This window comes from Condylura cristata, unplaced genomic scaffold (genome assembly GCF_000260355.1).
Source record: "Condylura cristata isolate star-nosed mole 26May11 unplaced genomic scaffold, ConCri1.0 scaffold00016, whole genome shotgun sequence".
NCBI classification, from domain to species: Eukaryota; Metazoa; Chordata; class Mammalia; order Eulipotyphla; family Talpidae; genus Condylura; species Condylura cristata.
Genome location: NW_004567117.1, coordinates 7,684,900 through 7,695,914, shown reverse-complemented (window position 1 = coordinate 7,695,914; position 11,015 = coordinate 7,684,900). Strand labels below are relative to the sequence as shown.

General features: G+C 37.8%; 1 protein-coding gene across 1 annotated transcript in view; it reads right to left on the bottom strand.

The window, feature by feature from the left end:
• The window catches only part of LOC101624643 (chromosome unknown open reading frame, human C18orf42), a 47,655-nt gene extending 47,369 nt beyond the window's left edge, over nt 1-286 (bottom strand). The window contains exon 1 of the mRNA XM_012725757.1: nt 1-286. The gene's annotated coding sequence lies outside the window, so the exon portion shown is untranslated.
• Nucleotides 287-11,015: the final 10,729 nt, after the last annotated feature.

Below are 11,015 nucleotides of genomic sequence, written 5' to 3'. Positions count from 1 at the left end.
ACGAGGACTTGAAGGGCTTCGGTGCAGGGCTCCAGCCGGTCACCGGTCAGGACCTCGGACAGCTCCTTGCAGCGTCTTCCTGGGGCCACAGCTTCAGCCGCTGCGGCGCGCTCAGCCTCCACAATGCACTGCTCCGCCGGCGGCCACCGCGGCGGCAGGAGGAGGAGACCAAATGCCTGTTCAGTTCATCCCTCATTCCTGTGCCAGCGCAGCGTACATTGCTGCTTAGGGAGCAAAACACTTTCACCGCTTCCACGGGAGGAGGAAAAACGGAAGAGGAAGAGAGAAAAAGGTAATTGCCCAGTTTCCCGGCAGGGGACAGCTAATTGCTTCTAATTACCTGCTGTTGCTCGCCCGGTGAATATTGAACTGACATTTAGCATGGGTTTGTCTTTTCTCTTCTCTCTCTCTCTCTCTCTCTCTCTCTCTCTCTCTCTCTCTCTCTCTCTCTCTCTAACTCAAAGAGCGTTACACTCCAGGCAGACTTATACTCAAGTTGGGTGAGCTCTAAACAGAAAGGTGGAATCTCCTAGTTAATCGGTTGGAGTATAGCCCTCTCCTTTCCCCGGACTTTCAGTATTCTGTCAACACAAGCAGGAGGGCAGAACTGTATGATTATGAAGCTTACACGGAAGGCATTACTAGTAGGCCACCTCCCAGGTGACCACTGGTCTCTGAAAAGTCATAAATGCAAAAGCCTTCAAGGTCATCACCTTCGAGAAAGGAGGGCTGGTCAGCGCAGAGAAAAGCAGACTTCCTTGGTGCAGGTCTTTACCCACAAAAAACATCCAAGAAAAGGATGAGTCAACAGTGTGTGAAAAGCCTGGAGACCAATCAAGAAAACTTACTGCTTCCCCTACCAACTGAAAACTAAGCCCCAATCCATACACATCCAGTTCTACTACAAAAATACTGTGTCAGGCTACACAGTCATTTCATGATTCTAGTCTATTGCTCATTTTAAGATACTATCTAGTTCCCCAAGTAATGCTTGTGCAGTGTGGACAGCTCACACTAGGATGTTATCCAACTTCAAACAGGCCAATCTGTGTTACAGCCCAGAGCTAAAGTGTTATAGGACCCTCAATATAAAAAGAGATATCAGTCACTTTGGGTTCTATCCTCTGTTTTTACAGCTGAGTGTTTTTTCCAGGAACAAAGAAGGATAAGGATCATTTCCAATTTTGTATGGGCTTTGTGCACTTGCTCTCCCTGGAAAATAAAGCTATCCTGAAAAATACAGTATTTCTTAAAAATGTGGCTTGTTGCCATAATTCTACACTCCTTTGGCAAATATATAGCATTTGAATAGCCTATTGGCACAGATTTTGTTCAAAGCCATCTGATAAATTGAAAATGCAAGTAGTTTTTACAGCTCTTGAATTACAGTTTGTATGGAAGCATATGGGCAATCTCAACATAACACAACCGGTACTGCTCTTAGTACCTGGCTCAACAGAGGCTGGAACATATGGGGCCTGTTTCAGAGCCACAAGATGCAAGTTAGCTGATGGGCAGAATGAAGTGTGTACATGGCAGGACGCAACCCTCTCAATATCCTCAGTTATACAAAAATTAGGGATCAGTGATGCCTCACTCTGACTTCTTTGCTTTATCAAAAGTGTGAAACACTATTCTAAATAACATTTAAAGGACCCATTTCTTTTAACATATTAGAAAGGGTTCCCTTTTACAAACTTTATTTCTTTTTTTTTTTTAAGATTTATTTATTTATTCATACAGAACTGGGGTACAGGCCAGAGGCTCAGGGACGGTGAGAGGCTTCACCAGAGACAGAGTGGGGAGCAGAACAGGCAGATTGACGAAGTCCACTGCTGAGGGGAGCAGCGGGCGGGTCAGGAGAGGTCTGGCTCGCCATGTGGTCTCCTCCTGGGGAGGCGGCAGGCCGGAATCGAACTCATGCGGAAGTGGCTTCAGATTCTCAGTGCTGTGCTTTAACCCGCTGCGCCACCAGGGAGGGCCCAAACTTTATTTCTTAATGAACTTGATTCTCCTAATTCATAAGCAATTACTCAAGACTAAGTTCAAGAAAAAACACTGTGATACAGATATAGGAAATAAAAAAGAATTTGGAATCAGTCAGGCAGCTAGAACAGCCACACCAATTACAAATTATATAACCTTAAATAAGTTACTTATTTAAGTTCTGTAATATAAGGATTAAGATACCTGCAAGATGCGTTGTAAAGATTAAATGTGATAATGGCTTTATGGATTAAACAAGTGAGTACACAGACTCAATAATATCTATTCCAGGAAATCACTGACACTTAGAAATAGATGAGATCCTATAGTGATACAAAGGAAATAATGTTAGATCAGTACTTCTCAACTACTAATGTACATGTGAATCCAGTGGAGATCTTTTTTAAAATGCAGATCATGATTCACTGAACCAGGGTGGGGCCTGAGATTTGCAGAAGTTGCTATTTGATTGACTATATCTTGAATAGCAAGGTAGTAGATGTATCAGTATTTAAGACAAAAAGAAATTTATTATATGTTCAAACTCAGAGTAAATTTTTACAATGTTAAATAAGGAAGAAACCTAATGGAGTCCCATAGACTCCCAATGTAGCCAGAATCCAAGATGGTAATAGAAAGAATGTCTGAAAATGATTCCAAAGCTCCTTTGATTAGTCTGCTGTGACAATAAAAGAGAATGCAATCCAGTAAAACCAGTGCAATGTTCAAAGACAACATTTTAATAATTTTTATGCTATTTCATCTATAAATTCTATATTTAACAATTTACCTCTAATTTTTACTACCATTGGAGTTATTATTTCTGTTCACTTAATTTAAATACCTAATAATGTCACTAGATTTTGATCTTTTTTAAGATAACAAAATTATTTATGCATACAAGAACTGGGGTGTAGGTCAGAGGTGGGGCGCAGGGGGTGAAAGGATTCACCAGAGACAGAATGGAGAGGAGAACAGACAAATTTACTGAAATACACTGCTAACCGGGGCAGCGGATGAGACAGAAGAGGTCCACTTTACCATGTGGGTCAGCTCCCTGGCCAGGGATCAAACTCATGCTGCAGTAGTTGGTAACAGCTTGACAGTGCTGAGACTTAACTGCTTGTACCACTAGGGAGGACCTAAAGTTTTATTTCTTAGTATAAACAATCAATTAAAAAAATAATACCTGATAGAAAAATGAAAATTCCCTTTTATTCTACTGTATGAGCCAGATTTCTTTTAACAGATCCCTATTACTAAAACTTCCATCTTGATGTAATTGATTCTTTCTCTTTTTAAATACCTTTACTCAGGTTGGCTCAAATAATGCATTCCATTTTGAGATAGTCATTTACTACTACCTACCTCATTCTGTCACCTTTATTTCCAGTCCATGACAGGAATAGTGATAGGAGGAGATGGTAACCAAGTGATGCCCTGACTTTCTTGCTCTGGTGCTGAATTAACAAGCTGTGCACTCCTACACTAGAGATAGTTGACAAGGTATTAGATGACTGGAAGGCCCAAGCATGCACACACACATATACACACACATACATACATACACACCACACACACAGAGACACACACACCCTAATAGGTGTGTATTATTTTACTTGGAGACTTGGGATAATTTTTCATACAAAAAAAAAAGAACATGATACACTATGAAATGATTATTTTCACTGGCGCCTCCAAAGATACCAAAGGCAGATTAGGGTTATAACCCTAAGACTTTATCAAGTCCCCATCCATTCCTCCTAATATTCATTAACTTTATTCTGTCTCTAGAAATTTAAATAACTAAATAAGCTTTAAAACCCATTCTAGACTATTCCCTCTGCTTCCATTATTTGCAACTCAGATTGGCTCCAGTCACACCCTGACTCTTTCCAGTCCATTCATAGTTTATTTTCATTATGAAACATTAAACCATAATTGTTTCCAAATACCTAGATTTGTAGGTTTCAAGTGATTATAAAAATAAAATTCTAGAACTCTTCTCTTCTCCTACCACCTGCTTGAAGTCACTGAATTGTGCCTAAGAAGGGGTGTATAAGTGAAGTGAAGTTGAAGTAAGATAAGAAATATGAAATATGATATAAAGAAACATGAAAATGGAAGTGCTGAATGAGGAAGAAGACATTGAACATCTAATATTGCACTCTCCAGGCTTTAAAGATTTTGAGAGAGATTAAAAAAAAAAAAAAACAGAGAGGGGAAATAGCATGAATTGAAAAGAAATGAAGATAGAAGATAAAGGGGAAGGAAGAATAAAAATAATGACTTCCACATTAGGAAAATAAACAGGAAATATTAAAGTATTTTTGCAGGTTTAAAAAGTACAGGTTTGCATTTTATGAAACTGTTTATGAATCCTTTAAGAGGCTTCAAAGGGATTCTATAACAGCCATGGCTTTTCAAAGGGAACATCAACACAACTTCTTTACTAGAAAAAGCACATTTAGAACAATTAAATTTTTATAATTATTTCCTTAAAAAAATCTAATTTTAAAAAAAGATTTATTTATTTATATATGCAAAAACTGGGTACAGGCCAGAGTGTGGGAGGTAAGAGGATTCACCAGAGACAGAGTGGGGAGCAGAACAGGCAAATCTACTGAAATACACTACTGAGGGGAGCAGCCAGCAGGTCAGGAGAGGTCTGCCAGGCCATGTGGGTCAGCTCCCTGGCCAGGATTCAAACTTGTGGTGCAGTGGTTGTGGATAGCCTCATAGTGCTGCTCTTTAACCTTTTGCACCACCAGGGAGGGCCCTAAAAAAAATCTAATTTTGCTTGAAGAACTTTTGTCCATTTTTAGACAAAAAGTTGCTCCAAATTGCCAAAAAATGTTGATGACAGGAGAGGGAGAATCAGTATTGAGAATTATAATCAAATTAAAGCCAAGCTGGCTAGTTTTTAATAAGAAGCAAAAGAGTTCAATTCACCTAACATTCTATTAATCTTCAAATCTGTAAATAGACAAAATGAAACTTTATAAATTCTGAATGCATCAATCTATCCATTTATAGGTGTCACATGAAGTCAGCTTCAAAAGAGAAAAACCAAAGAGTGGAAGAGAACTGATAAAAGTAGAAGAAAAAGAAATAGCAGAGGAACATTAGAGAGGGAGAGGCAGGAACAGTAAACAGAACTAACCTGCAAGAGCAATGAAGGGAGAAAGACACAAAAAGAAGAAAAAGTGTCAGATTAAGAAATGCAAGAGATCTTTAAAAACAAGAGGAGAAAGAAAAAGAAATAATGACAAACTTTCTTAAGTTTAATGACTGTCTTCACTGAGAACTGAGTGCTCTTATATCCTGTTGACCTGGACTATGTGTTTAAGAATGAATTTACTCACGACCCACTACCTCTGGATCCAGATTCTTACTAATTTAAACACTAGTTCAAAGCATCTCATCTCTTTTAAAGGACTCAGTTCAGAATTGGGAGTGATGCAATATTATTTTTTTAGACCAAGGTAGATGTAATATAGCAATAGTCATTTATTGATTACTTTTTAAACTTATTTTGAAAATCACATTTATAACATAAGTGATATTTTTTGCAACCCAGGGTAGACAAAGGTTTCCTAGATAAAACACAAACCATAAAAGAAAATGGTTGATAAGTTGTGATTCATCAAAGTTAAATTTTTCTTCTATCTGAAAAACAACTGTTAAGAAAATAAAAATGCAAATTCTATACTAGAATAAAATATTCACACTATGTATACCTGACATATATTCATAATTCTTGCAACTCAAGAAGAAAACAACCCAACTAAGACTTGACAAAATATTTACATATTAACATATTAGAATTATAGTATGTTATAATATTACCATAATTTTTTTAAAAGATTTATTTATTTATTCATACAGAACTGGGGTACAGGCCAGAGGCTCAAGGGCGGTGAGAGGCTTCACCAGAGACAGAGTGGGGAGAAGAACAGGCAGATCGACGAGGTACACTGCTGAGGGGAGCAGCGGGCGGGTCAGGAGAGGTCTGGCTCGCCATGTGGTCTCCTCCGGGGTAGGCGGCAGGCGGGAATCGAACTCATGCGGAAGTGGCCTCAGATTCTCAGTGTTGTGCTTTAACCCGCTGCGCCACCAGGGAGGGCCAATATTACCATAATTTTATAAGCAATGATGACTTAGCATTATTGGCCATCAGAGAAATATAAATTAAAACCAGTGTGAAAAAAACCACTGGATACGCGGTAAAATGGGGAAAGTTAAGAGAACTGACAATATAAAGTGTTAATAGACATGAAGAAATTAGAGCTCTCATACATTACTCATAGGAATATAAAATGTTACAACCACTTTGAAAACAATTTAATTGTTAAAATATTCAACATACATGTACCCTACAACCTATGCATTCCATTAATAGGTGGTTACCCAAGAGAAGTGAAAAATGTGTCCACACAAATACTTGTACATGTTATCAATAGTAGCTTTACTTATCATAGCCAGAAAGTGAAAAGCACCTCAACCCCTTAACATTATATGACTATATAAACTGTAACATAAAGAGGCAACAATTTGGCTAAATCTCAAAAACATACTGAACAACAGAAGTTAGACACAACAGAGTGCATAATGTATTTTATTCTATTTATATAAAATTCTAGAAAAGTCTAAAGGAGTTGTAGTAACAGAAAGCAGATTAATAGTTGCCAGAGCTCAGAGATGTGGAAAAGTGGATTGGGCTTGACTGAAAAGGGGTATAAGGGAAGACAAACATTTCCTTTCACCTTTAGTGATTCTTTTGGTTAGTAAAATAATAAATTAACCTCAATCATATTAAAAGAAGAAAAACAAATTTAAATGCCTATGTATAGAATCCCACTATAACATAAAAGTCTAAAGACATTCAGACAAAATATATACCATTTGGGACTAAGAAATGGGAGTTAGGGGTCTGGAACTTCAAGGAGACAGAAGAAGGATTCACATGAGGAAGACAGAGTGACTCATGATGACCAGATGCTCTGTAATTACATGTTTTCCTGCTGGACAGTTATGTTTGCCTAATGGAGAGGTTATTTCTGGTAAAAATCCTAATTCTGGGTAAGACCCCCCATTTTCCTTCTTTCAGGTGGTTATGGGAGTGAAAAGCTTTCTCATGAATCCGAGGAACCTTAAAATAATCCACTTGTCAAATGACACTTTGCACAGTGGCATATCATTCAACATCTTATTTTGTACTGAAAACAGGGTTAGATACTAAAGGTTTTAAGACATAAGAGAGAGGCATGCTCTCCAGTAGCTTAAAGTGAGAAAAAGAGATAGGGAAAAGATAGAAAGATATAAAGAGGGAGAGAAGAATAATGAGAGACCTAACTGAGGCTTGCAAATATTATCTATCGTGTCAGGTGATATGTTCACATGAAATCAGCTGAAAGTGGTGATTGCCACTGAACCAATGAGATCAAAGTGGCGAAGTGAAATAAATTAAGTCTTGTAGGAGTAGAGGGAAAATTTCCCTTCCCCCCCATTCTTCTCAGGCTGTTTGGCAGGAGAAAAAAAAAGATCAATTTAAATTGCCTTCATAGAGAATAAGGATTCCAATTTCAATGGTGAGACAATGATTGGTTATACGTTCTAAGCTAAGGAATGAGATGGGGCTGGGGTTTCAAGGAGAGAAAAGGGGGACTCACATGATGAGGAGGTAACCCATACAGGGAGGGCTAGATACTCTGTAATTACATGTTTCAGCTACTGTATATTTTTGTGTGATGAAAGTTTATTTCTGAAGATAATCTAGGCAATACCCCAGTTTTAATTATTCTAGGTTGCTAAGGGATAGTAAAATTTCTCATGAGCCTACAAAACCTATATTGACCTTAGCTAGAAATAACTCATGTGCCAAAAGTGACATGTTTTAGGAAGTCTAGGAAGGTCTAATCTGGACATCTTGGGGAGGTCTACCCTTCACATAGGAGGACCAGGACATGTGGGCAAAAAGGGGTCTTAGAATATTCTAAGAAATGTCCAGGGGGCATCTACTATGATGAATCAGGGATCACGCTCACAAGCAGAGAAAAGAGAAGGTCAGAAACCACAGTCCTTTCAGTTTTGACACAGCCTCATGGGAGAATTACAAATGGAAATACTATATTAGTTAATTAAAAACCTGAATTTTACTTAGAATGACTAAGTAAACAGTCATTTTGATGGAGTTTACCTAGAAGTTACAAGATTGTTTTTCTACTATCAGACAAAATAGTAAAAGAAACAATTAGCATTAGTTATAGAAAAATAATTTCCCTTCATTTGAAAGTGTGGTCTGTGCATCTCTACCAACCTAACATTTAGGTATATAGGCACAACAGTCCAGCTACCTGACTTCTTTTCATCCCACCCAGCAGCCAAGATATCCAAGCCTGATTAAATACTACTCCTCAGAGAGTTTTTCCTTTTCAACCATACTTAGTAGGTCCAACCATCATCCCCTATGCATGTACACACATACATGCAAACACACATAAACACATCCTTCTCTACCAGAGTACTAAATTAATTACCTTTATATCACTCTCATTTGCTACTTCATAGCTGTTTGATTACCTGCTTAATATGTTTAATTCCCCACATAGTGCTATACTATTATCTTCATAAAGGTTGAAAGCATATCTATTTTATTATCACAGTTCCCGCTATCTCGCATGGATTTTGCTATATAGCATTCAATAAATGCATGCTGAAGGATGATACTATACTGTATGTAAATTTTTGTCCGGTTTTAATTAATTATGTGATTGTTCTCATTCTAAAGACAAGGAAAATGAGGCACAGAAAAATTAAATTGTTTTGCAAAGTTCACACAGCCTGTGAACAGTATAGACAAAATTTAAACTCAACTAAGGATTAAAAAACCAAGTATGACTGAATATAAAGCGTTTCCTCTTATCTCCTGCACATTGTTCTCTCTTTTTACAAACACAGAGGGCAATGGCATAGGCCTCAGTATCCCTGTGATACCAGAAGAAAAATGACCAATGAATCCATCATTGGGCTGGACACCTGGCTGTGTCAAAAACAGTCTTTACTTCATTTCAGGTGAGTTAATGAATGGATAAGGATCCATTCCCATTTCATCGAAGGATGTGTAGAGGTATTTGTTGTCAGTATACTGTAGGTTTAATATATCACCTGGTGGGCCTCCCGGGTGGTGCAAGGGGTTAAGTATCAGCACTGTGAAGCTATCCACAGCCACCGCAGCATGTATTTGATCCCTGGCTAGGGAGCTGATCCACATATGGTGTAGCAAACCCCTTCTATCTCGCTTGCTGCTCCCCCTAGCACTGTATTTCAGTAGATCCACCTGATCCAATCCCGATTCTGTTGAATCCTCTCATATCATCACCCCCCATACCTCTGTTCTTGTATGCATAAATAGTTTTTTATTTTATTTAGTTGGTTAGCATGACCCATAACTTATATCTCTACAAAGTTTGCACTTTATGCTCATGCAACACTAAATTATAATTAGTTCTCTGCACACAGATGCTCCCTGATATTCCTAGTCATTTATCTTTATCCATGTTCATCCTTCTGCCCAGAATGACCTATTCAAATTTCCCCTTCACTTGGCTAATTCCTACTTATTCTTCTAACAAATCCCAAGCCACCTTCTGGAAGCTTCCTGATCCATGCAAGACAAGGTGTTCTCCATTGAACCAGATAATCCCTTCCATTTGCCTCTCTGTTGGTACTATAATACATGGGATTATGATTATCTGTTTTTCTCCCTCATAAGAGTGTATACACTGAGTCCTTCTGTGGAAAGTTTCCAATGCCTTATTCACCATTCAATCCAACACCTAGGACTTTTCTTAGCACTTGATAGAGACTATAACTATTTTTAAGTGTGCACTGAAAAAGTGAATGTTTGAATGAATGCACTGAACTAATTTTATATTTTAAGGCTTATATAAACAAAATGAGCATATTAATGCTAGTATCTGTATACATACATTTTTGTTATGTTTGAATATCCATGTGTGCATATGTGTGTATATAACAATAGAATTTAGTTATGAATATACATTTTATAACAATTTTATCATTGACAATTTCAAACATATACTGAAATAGAAAGTATAATATAATGAGCCTTCCCACACCCTTCTCTTAAGTGTACTTTGACACTTAGGTTTTCAAAACAGAAGTCTGTGTCCAAAGACACAACAGTCAAAAGAGAAAATATGTTCATTCTTCTTTTTAACCCAGAGCAATTCCTGACCATAGAACTGACCCACATGGCACAGCAGACCTCTCCTGTCTTTCCAGCTGCTCCCTTCACTTGATCTGCCTGTTCTGCTCCCCTACTCTGTCGCTAGTGAATCGCCTGCACCTCTGGCCTACAGCCCCTCCTCCCACCCCTGGACCTCTGGCCTACACCCCAGCTCTTGTATGTATAAATAAGTAAACTACATCTTTAAAAGAAAAAAAAGAAAGAAAGAAAATACTTTCTAAATGAAAGTATTCAGTTGACTTTAAGTACAGCGGATTACTCTCCAAGACTGGGTAGTTCTCACTCAGTCTAAGGCCTTACAATCAAAGACAGAAATTTCCTAGAGAAAGAACTATGTTTCCAGGCTACAACTAGAAGTTTTGCGTGAACTTTCAGCCTTCAGATTCTGAGCAGCAACATTATCTCTAACCTTTGTCTGTGGTCTGCCAGCTTACCACACCAGTGCTGATAACTGCAAAATCGCCCACCATCCCTTTAATAAATTTCATAGATTGAACATCCTCTACTATAACCGTACCACTGTCCAAAGCAGTGTACACTGTCATTCAATGCACTTTCACTTAATTAGTCCTCTTAAGTATCTTGAATAAGTAGAGAACCAAGACAAACAAAAAAATTGTGATCCTAGTTTTTATTTGTTAAAAGGATTGTGTTTTTTATTTTTGTTGGTACTTTTTGTTTTTTTTGAGTAGGAATCACTTGAAAGATAAATGTTTAGTTTAATGATGAAGATTTAGAAATGAATAAAATAAGAATG